Here is a 20485-nt window from a genome sequence, read left to right on the forward strand (position 1 = left end):
AGTGTGGCCCATTGGTCGACAGGCCAACTGAGTTGATTAGCAAGGGTTTCAAAGGTAGTAAAGAACACATCAACTTCTGCTTCTACAAAGGATGGCATTAACTTACTTGCATGTGATATATTAAAACTGACGGGAAGATTGGCAGTAGCTTGTTGGCGTTGAGTGAAGTGGGAAGTTTCCAAGGCGATTTCACGTTGACGACACTCTAGAGCCAGAGTTGCTTGTTGCTTGTCATGTTCGCGTTGCATCTCCAACTCGCGTCGTTTGGTTTCAAGCTGTACTCGTTCCCGCTCCTGGAGTAGTGCAACCTCACGTTCCTGGAGGGCGAGTCCACGTTCGTGTTCTTCTCTCCTCAAGGCAGCCTCGCGTTCTTGTTCGTCTCTTCTCAAAGCGGCCTCGCGTTCTCTGAGGGTGATTTCTCGTTCTTGTTCTTCCCTCCGTATGGCAGCTGTTCGTTCTTCAATCTTGGCCAGCTCTAGTTTAAGTTTCATCGTTGCCAAGTCAGGTTTATCTGCAATATAGTAAGTTTCATGAGTTTCAGAGTCTATCTTACCTTGCTCTAAATAGTAATCCAGCAACAGGTTGTGTAGGTCATTTTTGTTGGCTTGGTAGGGAACTTCTAGTTGATACTCATGTGCAAGAGTTTGTAATTCAGTCCTCTTGGCACGACTTAAAGTCCCTATTTCACCTGCTGGATTTGCACGGAAAGTTTGGAGACGAAACATGGTGAAATTAGCAAATAAAGGTACACGAATATTCAATAGTGAAATGTCAGAAACAGGACAACGTGGCAACTGGTACCTATCCTGTGTGATCTTTAACAATTAAAGTTAAGTAAAAGATGGTAAATGATTAAATTAAATCAAAGGCGCAGGAAATCTTGTACCCGGTACTCATGTAAGAGGATAAGGGCAAGAAAATCCTACTAACAAATGAAACAAAGTTTCGAAAACAAATGAAACAGTTAAATGCTTCAAAAGTAAAATTGGTAGTCCAAGGATGTAGGCATACCTTGCCAAGTCTCTATAGGACATAAAGCAAGTTTTTCCTACTGAATTTAATATGATACTTACAGAATTAGCGAACTTTTGTGCTCTGAAAAAATAAGCTAATTCCCTACCGTTGTATGTATCATCATCTCTGACTGACGTGTAGGGGTGCGAGGTGTCTACTGGTGACGAGAACTGCTGCTGAGGTCCCAATTCAGCAACTAAAGTTCGAGCTAGAGGAACTATGGCCCTCTTTGTCCTCCTACAGTCAGATTGCAGAAGATTGGGTACTCTTGACCCGGGGCAGACCACAGTACCAGGGTACCAATATGATGATCTGTCAGAATGAGAAATATTCAAGGGACAGATGGTAAACACGAGTAATAACACGGAGGGAGAGATGACCAATTAAGAGTATGACTGCGGCCTACAGTCACCACGTAATCCAAAGTTGTCTCACCTTCACTATATGTTACTCTCGTAATGCACAATACACCGCACCTTATAAAAAATGAAATTGAATATGAAAATAGTAAAGCTACGTTAACAAAGTTAAATACGCTTACCATAAATTACCACTTTGCACCAGTACCTGAGTGAAGCTCCTAGGACAGGCCCCCATATAACTTGTGACGGTAACGCGTTGGTGTTCGGCTGTTTAAGGCTAGGGGTATGGCCTCGTCACATAGTTATAAAAAAAAAATAGAAAAACTGGAACTTCGTCTGTGGTAAGGTAAGGAGAAGACACACAAAACACAAGTAAACTTTAACAATGAAATTTTAATGACGTTAAATAAATCAAAACATGAAAAAATGGACAAACAAATACTTATAATAAAATCAATCAATCAAAATAATAAGAATAATTAAATGACACAATGAAAAGTTACGTTAAGGCAAAAATAACAAGAAGTGCAATACAAAGTAAATGGGAGGTGTTGGAATATTGGCTTTAAGCCACCACTTCTCTCAGTACACACTAGCGTCTAGCCGGGAGGAGTGGTGACAACGAGAGCACCGAATATTCTGAGGTCTGAGGTCGTGGCGACCCCAGACATCAAGTAGTATGGGGGGGCGAGTGCAGGTGCAGCCAGACCGGCGACCAATCAGCGGAGCCGGTAGCGATCAACATGTAGTTTGGTGGTTTGAGTCCGAACAGGTGGCTGGCTGCATACGTTTTGCTCACCCTGGCAAGCCTTGCTGGTGTTGTTGTCGTTGTTGGACATGTCTTCCATAGTCGTTTTGTATAATTTCGACGACGTAATTATGGAGGGAAGAGCAGGCTCAATCTCTTGAAGGAGATTATCGTCACAATATATATATATATATATATATATAAATATAAATCACACTTGTCACGGCCCTGGGAACAATACAAGAAATTAAGACCACACTGTGGTACACTCCACAATAATCATTGCCAGGAATCACTGGCGTTACACATACCTGAGCGCTCAGTGTTGGAATTCCACACCTGCAAGACCACACATGGAAATGATATCACTCCGTCCCACGGACGCTCAAAAATGATTACCACAATGAAATAATAAAATTATTACATGGACATCCTCTCAGTCCTTGGCTAATCTATGTATACTCTGTTCCCAGTGTGTATCCACACACACACACACACACTCTGTACGTCTGTGTACACCAGACGTAAGTTCCTCTGGACTGACAAGATGACACAAAGTGAATATCTCCTCGCCCACAATTCACTCCACCTGAACAGGTGCTGCGTGACAGTGTGACGGAACACTTGACCTCGAATTCAAGCTTTAGAGACTACTAATCACCAGAAATACACACATAGGTACTTACTCATTCACACTGCCGGCTACACACCTTCCCATACATCAGGAACCCCGCTTCCGGTGGCTGGCTCGCTCCAGGTGGTGTAAGCGGCGGTAGTATTTATTCGAAAAAATTGGCGCACACTCGAACCCTTTCCACTCAACATGGCTGAGTTCGCACCCTCGACTCACTGGTGAAGTGAAGCGTTCATACCCAGGTGACGCTCACAACGATAGCGTCTCGCACAAACATGGGAAATTTGCCTTAACACTGACACGAATTTCCCCATTGCCATCGACTGCTACAGAGCACTAGCAAGTCTAATCAACACTGGTATGGGATCTACGAGTCTGTTACTGATCGTATGCACATTCACCACGATCCCAGATCACTGTACCTCTACCCCCTGCACAAAAATGTCTTAAACCCCTCCAAGCGACGACTTCGGCCGGATTCTGTGACGACCGTTGTCGTAGGTGAAGCAGGAAGCATCAGCAGTTGAGTAGTCCAGCCGCCACGACGCCCTATACTTCAATTTGGCCGAATTGAGTACAGAGAGCGTCTTGACAAGGTGGCAGCTGGGTTCAGAATGATGCTACACCGGCTCTCCCCGCGTCCTTCTCGAAATAACCAATGAGAGGAAGGCATACAGCGGCCTACCCCTCTCATCCAATCAGCGACGGTGTAGCATAGCCCCTAGGGCAACTCCAAGATGGCTGACCAACATGGCGGCTCAAGATGTTTACTAATATGGCGGCTGTTTCCATGACAACGACTCAAGTGGCTAGCGAGCGCGGGAGGCCCACAGCTCACCCACGCCTGGGCCTAGCTGTTCCCGCGCAAAGTTGAGTCTCGCTTCTGCCATACAATGAGATGATGCTATCAGCTCTAGCACTGTCCACAGACATGCCACCCCGGCCAGGGTAACATTTATGGACTGCTGATGACTGGGGCTCTCACATGAGCCCAAACACTAGATGTTTCGGTTGCTGGTTACCAAACTTAAGTCCGCCCACTTAACAAGTGTACTGGCTCCCACAGGCATAAGAGCACTATTGTAAGTGAGCTGGTGAACCATCCCCTCACACTCCTCCTCCGGACCCCGCCCGCCCACCTCTGATCTGTTCTCCCGTTTCCTTCCCTCCGTCTTTGCTCAGTTTACCCATGTCCCCTAACCCTGACTTTGCTGACCCTGATATTCTTTAACGTGCTCTGTTGCTCTTTCGCCTTTGTTTCTTCCTTGTTCTCTGTTTTTGTCTTTTCTCTTCTCGTCGTTGTCCATTCTTCAATGGAACGTTCGAGGTTATTACGCCAATTTCCTCGAACTCCAACTTCTGATTTCGCGGTTTTCGCCCCTTTGTGTCTGTCTCCAGGAGCCAGTGCTTGGTGCTCGTCCTGGTCGCTTTCGTGGCTATTCCTTTCTCCCCCCCCCCCCAGCCATTGCTGGGGCTTCTAATTCTTCTGCTCTCTTGATTCGTGCTGATGTTCCCTTTGTTCTTTTACTTTTTCCATCGCCTCTCCATTGTTCTGCTGCTCGTATCTTTGTGGGGAAATGGTACACAGTTTGTTCCATTTATCTCCCCCCGAGTGTCCTGCTCTCTCTTCCTGATTTGAAACACCTCCTAGACTCCTTGCCGGAGCCTGTGCTCCTGCTGGGTGACTTCAATTGTCGTCATTCTCTTTGGGGTGACGTTCTGACGAATACCTGGGGTCGCCTCCTTGAGCCGTTTCTCCTCTCTTCTTCCCTGTCTCTTCTGAATTCTGGTGAGCCCACTCATTTGGACTCTCGGACTCGCACCCTTTCCTGTCTTGATCTTTCTCTCTGCTCTTCTTCTCTTTACTTAGATTTCACGTGGCAGGTTCTTGATGACCTCCATGGAAGTGATCATTTCCCCATCCTTGTTTCCTTTTTCTCTTTTCACCCTTCCCTCTCTTTCCCTAGGTGGTAGTTTGCTAAGGCAGACTGGAACCTATTTACCCTCAGTGCTGCTCTCTCTGACCTCTCTCTCGCGCTCTCCTCCTTTTTCATGACACTGTCTTCAATGCTGCCCTCCGCTCTATTCCTCGCTCTTCCTCAAGGGGTCCACGGAAGTGCGTTCCCTGGTGGAATGCAGACTGTGCTCAGGCTGTCCGCTGTAAGCGTGCAGCCTGGAAGAGGCACCGCCGTAGGCAGACGACCGATCCTTTTCTTTTCTTTCGGAAAGCGAGTGCGGTGGCCCGTAGGGCCATCCGTTCGGCTAAACGTGAATGTTGGGCATCTTATGTCTCAACAATTACGTCCGAAACCCCTCTGGCCCAGATCTGGAAGCGTATCCGCAATGATAGCGGGTAAGTTCGTTCCCGATGTTTCACCGGTCCTTCACCTTCATGATATCTTGTGGCGGACCCGTTGCAGGTCGCTTCCGAACTGGGTTCCCACTTTTCTTCTGTTAGCTCTGGTCTTCATCTTCCCCAATCTTTCCTTCTTCGTAAACCTGTTCTTGTGTCTCGTCCTTTAGATTTCTGCACTCATCTTCAGCTTCTCTATAATGATCCCTTCTCTCTCTCTGAACTTCGTTCTGCCCTGGCCCTCTGCGGTTCTACGGCGGCGGGCTCCGATGGTATTCATTATGAGTTGCTTCGCCATCTCCCTCCGAGCACGTCTCAGTATTTACTGTGTGTGTATAATCGGATCTGGGAGTCGTCGTCAGTCCCTGAGGACTGGCTCGATGCCGTTGTCCTCCCTGTTCGCAAACCGGGGTCTCTGGGTACTTCCCCTAAGGACTTTCGCCATATTGCTCTCACAAGTTGTGTCTGCAAACTCTTTGAACGTATGGTTAACGTTCGTCTGATGTGGTTCCTGGAACACCATCACCTCCTCTCCCCTTCTCAATTTGGTTTCCGCAAGTGCCGCAGCACGACAGATGTCCTGGTGAACTTGGAAGTCTATATTCGTATTGCTTTTGCTGCGAAGACCTCCGTTGTTGCCGTTCTTTTTGACCTGGAAAAGGCTTAAGACACCACTTGGCGTTATCATATCCTATCTCAACTTCATTCTTTTGGCCTTCGTAGTCATCTCCCTCTCTTTCTCCGCAGCTTCCTCTCTCGTCGTTCCTTTCGGGTGCGCCTTGGTACCGCTCTCTCTCCCTCTTTTCAGCAATACGAAGGTGTGCCCCAGGGAAGTGTTCTGAGCACTACTCTTTTTCTGGTTGCCCTCAATGGTCTTCTTTCCTCTCTTCCTTCTGGTGTCTTATCCGCTCTCTATGTCGATGATCTTACCCTTTGTTGTTAGGGTGATGATTCGTCTCTCCTTCAACGCCGGCTTCAACTTGCAATTGATGCCGTGTCGTCTTGGGCCACAGATCATGGCTTCAAGTTCTCTACTTCTAAGACTTGTGCCATGACTTTTACGTGGAAACGGGTTGTTCTTCGTCCCTCTTTGTCACTTTATGGTCATCCCCTTGAATACAAAGATTCCGCGAAGCTTTTGGGGTTATTCCTTGACACTCGTTTGTCTTGGTTCCCCATATCTCTTACCTCCGTGTTGAGTGCTCTAAGGCCCTTACCCTCCTTCGGGTCTTGTCCTATACTTCTTGGGGGGCAGATAGGCGCACTCTCCTTGCTTTACATTCCTCTCTCGTCCTGTCTAAGCTCGATTATGGTTGCCCTGCTTACTCGTCTGCTTCTCCTTCTACTCTTCGCCGTCTTGATGCTTTGCACCATACTGGGTTGCGCCTCAGTTCTGGTGCCTTTCGTTCAACTCCCATCCTTAGCTTGTATGTTGACACTGGCTTCCTGTCTCTCCAGGACCGCCGTGATCGCTACTGTCTTCGCTATCTTGCGCGGTCCTTGCAACATCCTTCCTCTCACCTCTGTCGTGCTTTAACTTTTACCCCTCCTGCGGTTCCTGTTCCTCTTCACCACCTCCCTCTTTCTGTCCGGCTATCTCGCCTACAGGATTCTCTTTCCGTTCGTATTTCTGATGTTTCTCCTCGTGTTGTTCCTTCTTTGCCCTCGTGGAGGGTCCCTCTTCCGCGGTTTTGTACATCCTTGACCCGTATCACTAAAGCTTTTACCCCTCCTACGGTTCTAAAACGCCTTTTCTTCGAGCACTTTTCTTCTCACTCCCGCTCCGTTTCTGTCTTCACCGATGGGTCTAAGTCAGCGGACGGTGTTGGCTACTCTGTTGTTTTTCCTGATCGCACTGATATGTGTCGCTTGCCTCCGGAGACTATCATCTTTACAGCGGAACTTTATGCTATTCTCTATGCTCTTCGTCTCCTGCTTTCTCGTTGTCAGTCTTCCTTTGTAGTTGTTGTTGACTCTCGTAGTGCCCTCATGGCTCTCGGGTCCTTTAATCCGGTTCATCCAGTAGTTGTCGAGATCCAGCATTGGCTGTTTCTTGTTCACAGTAAATTTAAGTCGATTAAGTTTTGTTGGGTTCCCAGCCATATTGGTGTGTCTTTAAATGAGCGTGCGGATGCTGCCGCCAAGGAAGCTGTCCGCTCTTGTCCCATCTCTCGTAAAGGCATTCCGTATTCCGACTTTTACACGGTTATCCATTCCTCAGTCCTTACCCGTTGGCAGGCTTCTTGGTTGTCTGTTACTGGTAACAAGCTACGTACTCTTAAATGTTGTGTTTCCTCGTGGCCGTCCTGCTTCCTCCGTAACCGGCGGTGGGAAACAGCTCTGGCGAGGTTGCGTATTGGCCATACTCGCTTAACCCATGGTCACTTGATGGAGCGCCGCCCTACTCCTTATTGTCCTAGTTGCATTGTCCCTCTTACGGTCGTGCATGTCGTTCTTGAATGTCCTGACTTCCAGGACGAGCGTGTGTCTTGCTTTCCGACCGCCCCTCGCGGTCACCTGTCCCTCAATAGAATTCTTGGTGACTCGGATACTTTTGATATCGTTCGCCTTATGCGTTTTTGTTCTCGTATTGGCATCCTTGGTGATATTTAGCGCCCTCTGATTATTTTGCGTATTTGATGGTGCTACATAGCCTTCCCGGTTTGGTGCCTTCTTTTGATAATTACTTATTACTTACTTACTTGTCGCAGACATGGGGACTGCCAGAAAGAAGTCCCCTGCATGGGGAGCCTGCACAGCTGTGAGGCGTGCACGATCACTGGGGGTTGTTGCTGCCTCCAGCAAAGCTGTGGCTTCTTTGTTTACAATGGGGCTGTCCCAACTGGATTGTTTCTTGGCTTTTGGCATGGCTGGTCTGAGTGCTGGGTCTGTCATTACACCCCATTTCGTGTCGCATTCCGTGTACTGGGGGTCCTGTATCCCCGCTACATCACTCAAAGTGTCAGGTAGAATTTCCTTAACCAGGTCATCTGATGCTGAGGAGGAAGACAGGAAGGCTGGGACAGCAATTTGGGTGGCGGTGTGGACACCCAAGCCATCGAGCCTGACAGGAAGAGTAGCTTGTTTCCACTGGCATTCGTTGAGGAGGTGGTTAACAACTTTTTCCTGCATGGTCTTCAGTAAGAGGTCATACTCTTCAAGCTTTCGGTTGTCGTAAGATGGGGCGCACCTCAGAAAGTAGGTTAGCCTCGGAAGGGATAGGCATTTGGCGAGGAGATAAAAAGCATCGTGGGCATCGATGTCACTTATTCTGTCTTCCATCCTCCTAAGGTCTGCGATTTTCTTGTCGAGGATCTCCTCAATGGCGTTAGACCCGAGGGGGGCTCCAAGGAGGGTGCTGTTCTCGGCCCTAATGACATGGACTCCAGGCAAGGCAGACCTTATTCTAGCTACGATGTCTGGGTTGGAGGAGACTACTTCACACTTGGAAGGGTTCAGGACGAGACCCAGGCTTAGTTCTTGCTCCCTTATTTTCCTGATATCTGACAAGACGTGGTCTATGGTGCCGGCTATAGTGCCATCATCCAAAAACCAGATGTTGAACTCGCTGGACAGGCTTTCGGTGATTTCTTTTAAGACTAAAAAGGCGGGCGGACAGTGGTGGCGGTGGCGGCGGGAGGACAGTGGCGGCTGTGGCGGACAGTGGCGGCGGTGGTGGACAGTGGCGGCATGCGGACAGTGGCGGCGGACGGACAGTGGCGGCGGCGGGCGGACAGTGGCGGCGGCGGGCGGACAGTGGCGGCGGCGGGCGGACAGTGGCGGCGGCGGGCGGACAGTGGCGGCGGCGGTGGAGGACAGTGGTGGCGGTGGCGGACAGTGGTGGCGGTGGCGGACAGTGGCGGACAGTGGCGGCGGGCGGACAGTGGCAGCTGTGGCGGATAGTGGCGGCGGGCGGACAGTGGCGGCTGTGGCGGACAGTGGCGGCGGCGGTGGTGGACAGTGGCGGCGGGCGGACAGTGGCGGCTGTGGCGGACAGTGGCGGCGGTGGTGGACAGTGGCGGCGGCGGGCGGACAGTGGTGGCGGTGGCAGACAGTGGTGGCGGTGGCGGACAGTGGTGGCGGTTGTGGACAGTGGTGGCGGTGGCGGAGAGTGGTGTCGGTGGCGGAGAGTGGTGGCGGTGGCGGACAGTGGCGGCGGTGGCGGACAGTGGCGGCGGGCGGACAGTGGCGGCGGGCGGACAGTGGCGGCTGTGGCGGATAGTGGCGGCGGGCGGACAGTGGCGGACAGTGGCGGTGGTGGCGGAGAGTGGCGGCGGGCCGACAGTGGCGGCTGTGGCGGACAGTGGCGGCGGTGGTGGACAGTGGTGGCGGTGGCGGACAGTGGTGGCGGTGGCGGACAGTGGTGGCGGTGGCGGAGAGTGGTGGCGGGCGGACAGTGGCGGCTGTGGCGGCGGTGGTGGACAGTGGCGGCGGCGGGCGGACAGTGGTGGCGGTGGCGGACAGTGGCGGCGGTGGCGGTGGCGGACAGTGGTGGCGGTGGCGGACAGTGGCGGCGGTGGCGGACACTGGCGGCGGTGGCGGAGAGTGGTGGCGGACAGTGGCAGCGGTGGCGGACAGTGGTGGCGGTGGCGGACAGTGGCGGCGGTGGCGGACACTGGCGGCTGTGTCTGGCGGTGGCGGACAGTGGCGGCGGTGGCGGTGGTGGCGGGCGGCGACGGCTGTGATGGGTGGTGGCGATCGGCGGTGGATGGGGGCTGGTGGCGGCTGGCGGTGGCGGCTTGCGGTGGCGACTGTGGCAACGGGTGGTGGCGGCTGGTGGCAGGTGGTGGCGGTGGTGGCGGCTGGTGGTGGCGGCTGGTGGCGGGCGGTGGCAGCTGGTGGCGGTGGTGGCGGGTAGTGGTGACGGCTGGTGGTGGCGGCTGGCGGTGGCGACTGTGGCAATGGGCGGTGGCGGCTGGTGGCGGGCGGTGGCGGCTGGTGGCGGGCGGTGGTGGCGGCTGGTGGTGGTGGCAGCTGGTGGCGGGCGGTGGCGGCTGGTGGCGGTGGCAGCTGATGGTGGCTGGTGGCGGCTGGTGGTGGCAGTGGTGGGTGGTGGCGGCTGGTGGTGGCAGTGGTGGGTGGTGGCGGCTGGTGGTGGGTGGTGGCAGCGGGTGGCGGTGGTGGATGGCGGCTGGTGGTGGTGGGTAGTGGCGGCGGGTGGCGGCTGGTGGCGGGTGGCGGCTGGTGGTGGGTGGCGGGTGGCGGCGGGTGGCGGCTGGTGGCGGCCAGCTGGGACACACCCTTCACCACTGAAGGTCTGAGCACAACTAACCATGTCTCTCTCACCACCAGAACAGTGTTGCCAGCTTGCGCTCTCAAAATGTTTCCTTCAAAGATTGTATATTATCTTTGAACAACAAGTTTGATTATCAAGGAAATAATGCATATATTATTGTCACATTAATACTGTGCAATATCTTGTTACATTCCTGCTAAATAATTATAATTTGAAACAGGACAAAAAATCCAACATATATATAAAAACCAACATTAGAGATCACGAGGCCTAGGCCTAGGCCTATCTGTGACCACACATCCTGCTTTGCTGGCCTACTACCCTCTCACACCTCACACTCTTAACTCACTCATAATCACTCTCACTCTCAATCACTCTTAAGCACTATTACTCACTCTTACTCTCAATCACTCTTACGCACTATTACTCACTCTTACTCTCAGTCATCCTTACTCACTCTCATACTCACTCTTACTCTCTGTCATTCTTACTCTCATACTCACTCTTACTCTCTGTCACTCTTACTCTCTGTCACTCTTACTCTGTCACTCTTACTCTGTCACTCTTACTCTGTCACTCTTACTCTCTGTCACTCTTACTCATTCATACTCACTCTTACTCTCATACTCTTACTCTCAATCACTCTTACTCTCAATCACTCCTACTCTCAATCACTCTTACTCTCATTCTTACTCTCTCTTACTCTCACTCTTACTCTTACTCCCAATCACTCTTACTCCCAATCACTCTTACTCTCAATCACTCTTACTCTCATTCTTACTCCTACTCACTCTTACTCTCAATCACTCATATTCTCATTCTTACTCCTACTCTCACTCTTACTCCTACTCTCACTCTTACTCCTACTCCCAATCACTCTTACTCCCAATCACTCCTACTCCCAATCACTCCTACTCTCAATCACTCTTACTCTCAATCACTCTTACTCTCAATCACTCTTACTCTCACTAACTCTCAATCACTCTTACTCACTCTCATGCTCACTCTTACTCTCATACTCACTCTTACTCTGTCACTCTTACTCTGTGTCACTCTTACTCTGTGTCACTCTTACTCTCTGCCACTCTTACTCTCTGTCACTCTTACTCTCTGTCACTCTTACTCTCTGTCACTCTTACTCTCTGTCACTCTTACTCTCTGTCACTCTTACTCTCAGTCACCCTTACCCATTCATACTCACTCTTACTCTCTGTCACTCTTACTCTGTCACTCCTACTCCTAATCACTCTTACTCTCAATCACTCTTACTCCCAATCACTCTTACTCCCAATCACTCCTACTCCCAATCACTCCTACTCCCAATCACTCCTACTCTCAATCACTCCTACTCTCATTCTTACTCTTACTCACTCTTACTCTCACTCTTACTCTTACTCCCAATCACTCTTACTCTCAATCACTCTTATTCTCATTCTTACTCTCACTCTTACTCTTACTCCCAATCACTCCTACTCCCAATCACTCTTACTCTCAATCACTCTTACTCTCATTCTTACTCCTACTCACTCTTACTCTCAATCACTCATATTCTCATTCTTACTCCTACTCTCACTCTTACTCCTACTCTCACTCTTACTCCTACTCCCAATCACTCTTACTCCCAATCACTTACTCCCAATCACTCCTACTCCCAATCACTCTTACTCTCAATCACTCTTACTCTCAATCACTCTTACTCTCACTCTCAATCACTCTTACTCTCACTAACTCTCAATCACTCTTACTTACTCTCATACTCACTCTTACTCTGTCACTCTTACTCTCATACTCACTCTTACTCTGTCACTCTTACTCTCTGTCACTCTTACTCTCTGCCACTCTTACTCTCTGCCACTCTTACTCTCTGCCACTCTTACTCTCTGTCACTCTTACTCTCTGTCACTCTTACTCTCTGTCACTCTTGCTCTCTGTCACTCTTACTCACTCTCAGTCACCCTTACCCATTCATACTCACTCTTACTCTCATACTCTTACTCTCAATCACTCTTACTCTCAATCACTCTAACTCCCAATCACTCTTACTCCCAATCACTCCTACTCCCAATCACTCCTACTCCCAATCACTCCTACTCTCAATCACTCTTACTCTCATTCGTACTCTTACTCTCACTCTTACTCCCAATCACTCTTACTCCCAATCACTCATATTCTCATTCTTACTCCTACTCTCACTCTTACTCCTACTCTCACTCTTACTCCTACTCCCAATCACTCTTACTCCCAATCACTCTTACTCTCAATCACTCTTACTCTCACTAACTCTCAATCACTCTTACTCTCATACTCACCCTTACTCTCAATCACTTTTACTCTCACTCTGTCACCCTTACTCTCAATCACTCTTACTCACTCTGTCACTCTTACTCTCACTCACTCTTACTTTTACTCACTCTTACTCACTCTCACTCACTCTTACTCACACTTACACACTCTCACTCACCTTCAGTCACTCTTACCCACTCTCGCTCACTCTTACTCACTCTAGTTAATAAGTACACGCCAATATAAGACAACAAAACGTTTTCAGATTCTTTTACACCACTTTCCAGCAACTTTTATAATTTATATAAATTATCTTAGGGAATAATGCATAAATTATATATTTAAACATGATATTAGTGTTTAGTGGAATGCATAAGGAGTCAAATTGTGTTAAAAAGAGCGATTTTTAGAAAATTTGGAAAACTACTTTTTTCTGATCATATTATAACTAAATGGATTTTGAACGTTTCACTGAGCCAATAAATATCATTCACAATTTATTAATGAATTTTACAAAAAAAAAACACCATAAATTTTATATTTAAACATGTAAAAACTATTTGTAATACATTAGGAACAAAATAGTTGTAGAAAAACAATTTATTATAAAACCTTTGCGTTTGGATTTTTTGATTAAAAGTTTCTCAAAGGCTCTCCTGCACCATTCTCAATGCAAATCATTCCCTCGCCTATGGGAAGAGATAGACGAACGTTTTCTAGATGATTTGTGTTTGCTGGGAGGTCACTCTAAGTCGGAGTGCACTTCTCCCCAAGCTCGCTGCCTCAACTGCGGTGAGGCCACTCCTACCTCCTCCCGTGCCTGTATCCATTACAAGCTTCAGGCAGCCGTCCTCAACTTGAAGCACCAGGAGCGTTTATCTTTTCCTGAGGCGAGGCGCCAGGTTCGCCGGCTCCCGCCTTATGCTAACGTCTCTTATGCTCGCGTGTTGCGCTCTTCCTCTCCTCGTCCTTCCCTCCTTCCTCAGACTCACAACTGTTTCCGGGCCTTGGACCCTGATACGCCCACTGCCCCCTCCTCTGTTCCTTTGAGTTCTGTCCCGAAGGGTCCCCCTCCTGGTCCTCTGTCTGGGGTTCCCCTTCTTTCTACCCAGTCTGTCGTGTCTCCTGTGTCTTCTTCCTCGTCTCCCTCTGATCCTCCTTCCCATCCTCTTCCTCCATCTATTGGCTCTCCCCGCCGCCTGTCGGTGTAGGCGGATGTCCATCGCTCTAACGGCCGTCGTGTGTGCTCTCATTCAGCTTCCCCTGTTGAGACACTGGAATCCGTTGCCCGGTACGTAGTTGCTGGGACACCGGTCTCTCTAAGTCAGAAGCGTAAGCCTGGCTCCTCTCCTTCCTCCTCCCCAGCAGGTAAGAAGGCTTCGCTTTCTTCCTCAGCCCCTACTTCTGGCTCTGTTGCTCCTTCCCCTCCCATTTCTGTGATTGCACCCCCTGTTCCTGCTATGGAGGTTTCTTTGGCCCCTGCTTCCCTTTCGGTTGCTGCTCTTGCTGAGGTGTGCTCCCCTCTTTCTACTCCCCCTCTTCCTGCTGCTCTCCTTGACTGCTCCTATCCGTTGTCTCCTCCTCTTCCTCCTCCTCCTCCTCCTCCTCCAGACCCCACCCGCCCACCTCTGGTCTGTTCTCCCGTTTCCTTCCCTCCGTCTTTGCTCAGTTTACCCATGCCCCCTAACCCTGACTTTGCTGACCCTGATCCCGACCCAGATATTCTTTAACGTGCTGTGTTGCTTCTTCGCCTTTGTTTCTTCCTTATTCTCTGTTGTTGTCCTTTCCCTTCTCATCGATGTCTATTCTTCAATGGAACGTTCGAGGTTATTACTCCAATTTCCTCGAACTCCAACTTCTGATTTCGCGGTTTTCGCCCCTTTGTGTCTGCCTCCAGGAGCCGATGCTTGGTGCTCGTCCTCGTCGTTTTCGTGGCTATTCCTTTTTCTCCCCCCCCCCACCCCCAGCCGTTGCTGGGGCTCCTAATTCTTCGGCTCTCTTGATTCGCGCTGATGTTCCCTTTCTTCCTTTACTTTTTTCTTTGCCTCTCCATTGTTCTGCTGCTCGTATCTTTGTGGGGAAATGGTACACAGTTTGTTCCATTTATTTCCCCCCCGAGTGTCCCGCTTTCTCTTCCTGATTTGAAACACCTCTTGGACTCCTTGTCGGAGCCTGTGCTCCTGCTGGGTGACTTCAATTGTTGTCATTCTCTTGGGGTGATGTTCAGACGAATACCCGGGGTCGCCTTCTTGAGCCGTTTCTCCTCTATTCTTCCCTGTCTCTTCTAAATTCTGGTGAGCCCACTCATTTGGACTCTCAGACTCGCACCCTTTCCTGTCTTGAGCTTTCTCTCTGCTCTTCTTCTGTTTACTTAGATTTCACGTGGCAGGTTCTTCATGACCTCCATGGCAGTGATCATTTCCCTATCCTTGTTTCCTTTTTCTTGTTTCGCCCTCACTCTCTTTTCCTAGGTGGCAGTTTGCTAAAGCGGGCTGGAACCTATTTACCCTCAGTGCTGCTCTCTCTGACCTCTGCTTTCTGCCTCTCCCTCGCGCTCTCCTCCTTTTTCATGACGCTGTTTTCGACGCTGCCCTCTGCTCTATTCCTCGCTCTTCCTCTCGGGGTCCACGGAAGTGCGTTTCCTGTTGGAATGCGGACTGTGCTCGGGCTGTCCGCTGTAAGCGTGCAGCCTGGAAGAGGCACCGCCATCGGCAGATGGCCGATTCTTTTCTTTTCTTTCGGAAAGCGAGTGCGGTGGCCCGTAGGGCCATCCTTATGGCTAAACATGAATGTTGGGCATCTTATGTCTCAACAATTACGTCCAAAACTCCTCTGCCCCAGATCTGGAAGCGTATCCGCAAGATAGCGGGTAAGTTCGTTCCCGATGTTTCACCGGTCCTTCACCTCTATGATACTCTTGTGGCGGACCCGTTGCAGGTCGCTTCCGAACTGGGTTCCTACTTTTCTTCTGTTAGCTCTGGTCTCCATCTTCCCCAATCTTTCCTTTTCGTAAACCTGTCCTTGAGTCTCGTCCTTTAGATTTCTGCACTCGTCTTCAGCTTCCCTATAATGATCCCTTCTCTCTCTCTCTGAACTTCGTTCTGCCCTGGCCCTCTGCGGTTCTACGGCGGCGGGATCCGATGGTATTCATTATGAGATGCTTCGTCATCTCCCTCCGTGCACGTCTCAGTATTTACTGTGTGTGTATAATCGGATCTGGGAGTCGTCGTCAGTCCCTGAGGACTGGCTCGATGCCGTTGTCCTCCCTGTTTGCAAACCGGGGTCTCTGGGTACTTCCCCTAAGGACTTTCGCCCTATTGCCCTCACAAGTTGTGTCTGCAAACTCTTTGAACGTATGGTTAACGTTCGTCTGATGTGGTTCCTGGAACACCATCACCTCCTCTCTCCTTCTCAATTTGGTTTCCGCAAGTGCCGCAGCACGACAGATGTCCTGGTGAACTGGGAGGTCTATATTCGTACTGCTTTTGCTGTGAAGACCTCCGTTGTTGCCGTCCTTTTTGACCTGGAAAAGGCTTATGACACCACTTGGCGATATCATATTCTATTTCAACTTCATTCTTTTGGCCTTCGTGGTCATCTCCCTCTCTTTCTCCGCAGCTTCCTCTCTTTTCGTTCCTTTTGGGTGAGCCTTGGTACTGCTCTCTCTGCCTCTTTTCAGCAATACGAAGGTGTGCCCCAGGGTAGTGTTCTGAGCACTACTCTTTTTCTGGTTGCCCTCAATGGTCTTCTTTCCTCTCTTCCTTCAGGTGTCTTCTCCGCTCTCTATGTCGATGATCTTACCCTTTGCTGTCAGGGTGATGATTCGCCTCTCCTTCAGCGCCGGCTTCAACTTGCAATTGATGCTGTGTCGTCTTGGACCACCGATCATAGTTCAAGTTCTTCAAGTTCTTCAACTTCAAGTTCTCTACTTCTAAGACTTGTGCCATGACTTTTACGCGGAAACGGGTCATTCTTCGTCCCTCTTTGTCACTTTATGGTCATCCCCTTGAGTACAAAGATCCTGCGAAGCTTTTGGGGTTTTTCCTTGACACTCGTTTGTCTTGGTCTCCCCATATCTCTTACCTCCGTGTTGAGTGCTCTAAGGCCCTTACCCTCCTTCAGGTCTTGTTCCATACTTCTTGGGGGGCAGATAGGCGCATTCTCCTTGCTTTACATTCTTCTCTCGTCCTGTCTAAGCTCGATTATGGTTGCCCTGCTTGCTCATCTGCTTCTTCTACTCTTCGCCGTCATGATGCTTTGCACCATACTGGGTTGCGCCTCAGTTCTGGTGCCTTTCGTTCGACTCCCGTCCTTAGCTTGTATGTTGACACTGGCTTCCTGCCTCTCCAGGACCGCCGTGATCGCTACTGTCTTCGCTATCTTGCGCGGTCCTTAAAACATCCTTCCTCTCGCCTCTGTCGTGCTTTAACTTTTACCCCTCCTGCGGTTCCTGTTCCTCTTCACCACCTCCCTCTTTCTGTCCGGTTTTCTCGCTTACAGGATTCTCTTTCCATTCATATTTCTAATGTTTCTCCTCGTGTTGTTCCTTCTTTGCTTCGTAGAGAGTCCCTCTTCAGCGGTTTTGTACTTCCTTGGCCCATATCACTAAAGCTTTTACCCCTCCTACGGTTCTAAAACACCTTTTCCTTGAGCACTTTTCTTCTCACTCCCGCTCCGTTTCTGTCTTCACCGATGGGTCTAAGTCTGCGGACGGTGTTGGCTACTCTGTTGTTTTTCCTGATCGCACTTATATGTGTCACTTACCTCCGGAGAATAGCATCTTTACAGCGGAGCTATATGCTATTATCTATGCCCTTCGTCTCCTGCTTTCTCGTTGTCAGTCTTCCTTTGTAGTTGTTGTTGACTCTCGTAGTGCCCTCATGGCTCTCGGGTCCTTTAATCCGGTTTATCCAGTAGTTGTCGAGATTCACCATTGGCTGTTTCTTGTTCACAGTAAATTTAAGTCAGTTGAGTTTTGTTGGGTTCCCAGCCATATTGGTGTGTCTTTAAATGAGCATGCGGATGCTGCCACCAAGGAAGCTGTACGCTCTTGTCCTGTCTCTCGTAAAGGTATTCCATATTCCAACTTTTACCCGGTTATCCATTCCTCCGTCCTTACCCATTGGCAGGCTTCTTGGTCGTCTGTTACTGGTAACAAACTACGTACTCTTAAATGTTGTGTTTCCTCGTGGCCGTCCTCCTACCACCGTAACAGGCGATGGGAAACAACTCTGGTGAGGTTGCGTATTGGTTATACTCGCTTAACCCATGGTCACTTGATAGAGCGCCGCCCAGCTCCTTATTGTCCTAGTTGCATTGTCCCTCTTACGGTCGTGCATGTCCTTCTTGAATGTCTTGACTTCCAGGACGAGCGTATGTCTCGCTTTCCGACCGCCCCTCGCGGTCACCTGTCCCTCAATAGAATTCTTGGTGACTCGGATACTTTTGATATCATTCGCTTTATGTGTTTTTGTTCTCGTATTGGCATCCTTGGTGATATTTAGCGCCCTCTGATTATTTTACGCATTTGATGGTGCTACATAGCCTTCCCGGTTTGGTGCCTTCTTTTGATAATTACTTACTTACTCTCCCCTAAATATATTCTATGTCCACCAAATTTTATTTCTGTGTTTCAATAGTAGATTATCTAAGTCAGAGGTGGGGTTTCTAAAGTTTGGTTAATCCTCTGGGCTTAGTACTTCCTATACAGTTAATAACTGTATGATGAGTGATTTTGTGGAAAAAGTTTGAACGATTTAGTGGAAAAAAATTAAAAAAAATTGTGTGGTGGAATTTTGTCAGAGGGATAAATTGGGATAAATGAGGTTAATTTGAATTCTCGGGTCAAGGGTAAGATCCGAATATCATTAGGATTCCCTAGTCTGTGGTAATAACGAAATTCTAGTTTTAATGTTTGGACTGTAGAATACGATTTTTTCAGAATTAAATGATTTTTTCAGAAAATTTGGTTAAAAAAATCTAATTCCAGTGTTGTGCTAGAATAACATATTTTGAGAGAAATTCGTAGTGTGTGTGAAATCAATGCCTATTACTTCAGGGTTGTTCTCTAGACTTCGTGAGTTAGAGGAAATATTGTATTTTCATCAGGGTTGAGTAAAATTAGTTTTTTCGATTTAAACATGGTTTCTATATTTTGGGTGACTGAAAAATTTTCAGAGTACAGTCGTCTGGAAATTCAGATTTTGTTGAAAATTCCATTTCGTGGTTAAAGTGAATGTCCAAGATATAAGTGCTAGATCTTCGACCTCGCCAGTAAAAGTATTATTGTGTTAACATCAGTGATGAGAAAATAGATTTTTGCCAATTTAAGAGTGTTCTCGTGATTGGTGATAGAATTTTTCCGAGTCCAGTTTGATTGAAAACCTTAGATTTTCACGAAAATTCGAATTCAAGAGTATTGAGAACGCCAGAGGTGTCAGTGTTGTTCTGTGGACATCGCCAGTAATAAGAAATAGTGTGTTTATATCAGGGAAGTGAAAATTAGATTTTTGTCGAATTAAAAGAGTTTGCAATATTTTGAGAGTTAGAACAATTTTCAGAGTCCAGTTTGTGAGAAAACACAGTTTTTAGTGAAAATGAAAATTTTCATGCCATTTGAACATTCCAGGACTAGTATTCTAAGACTAGGACTCTAGAGCATGCAAGTAACATAATGATAGTCTTAACATCAGGAATTTGTAATTAGATTTTTTCCAGTTATGGAATATTTCGAGGAAAATTGTGTTAGGAGAATTTTCAGAATCCAGTTTGTGAGAAAACGCAGTTTTTGGTGGAAATTCGAATTGACAAATGCATGTACCGGGTGTCTGTGTTATTCATTAGAGGGTGTTATTAACGTAAATCTTGTTTTCTACTTCAGAGATAAAAATTCGATTTTTAAGCATTTAAGAGAAAAAATGCTGGACTTGTGTTTTAGTGCGGCTGAACACTGCATAAATAGTCAGTGGAGGGTCACTGTTCCCTTCAATTTCATCTATCATGCAAGTGCAGTATCCAGATGCAGTATGCAGATTGACATAACATACATAAGCGATTCTCTCAAATAATGAAAGTAATTTTTATTTTTAGGAATTAAGATATATATTTTTTTCTTTCGAAAATTGAGCTGAAAATTCTGAGTAGTATTTGTGAAAATCTCATTTGTAGTGGGAACCCAGGTTCATGTGTTAGGTGTATGGTGCTTACAAGAGGCATGGCTCACCGGGAAATACAGCGGATGTTTAACCGGACGGGAACCAGTCAGTAGGGGCCATGGGGGTGCACGCTTAGAGGAGGGCACCCCTTCTAGTACTTCATGGGGCCGGGTAAACCGCTTAGGCAGCTTAGCTGGAGTTACAGGTAGATTCAGTGGAGCTGGGGCGACGGTGCACGTGTTCTGAGTATGACTGGAGAGCCTGCGGCACCTTTACGCTCCAGTCATGACACGGTGGTGGATATGAGTGGGAAATTCTTAGGGAATTCGTCCCAAGATTGGGGAGAGCTGTCTTGGGTTCCCTCACCTACAACATCGACACCATTCCAACAGGGTGATGGGCAGGGGTCGTCGTTTTGCATGGTATGGCGCCCCGCTCAGCCAAGTATGGAACAAGTCCAACATCCAGTGCATTTAGAACATGCACCGGACTCACAGCAGACACAACTTCAAGGAACACCACTACCACAACATCAACTTCATCCACAACTACAACCTCAACTTCAACCCCACCCATCACCACAACATCAACCTCAGCCATCCCCACAATCCCAGTCCACCCTTCCCCACAATCCCAGTCCACTCAACCCCAACCTCAACTCCTATTCCAACCCCAGGCCGCCCATACCCCAAGCTCAACCC

Source organism: Procambarus clarkii, chromosome 18, assembly GCF_040958095.1.
Source record: "Procambarus clarkii isolate CNS0578487 chromosome 18, FALCON_Pclarkii_2.0, whole genome shotgun sequence".
NCBI lineage: Eukaryota > Metazoa > Arthropoda > Malacostraca > Decapoda > Cambaridae > Procambarus > Procambarus clarkii.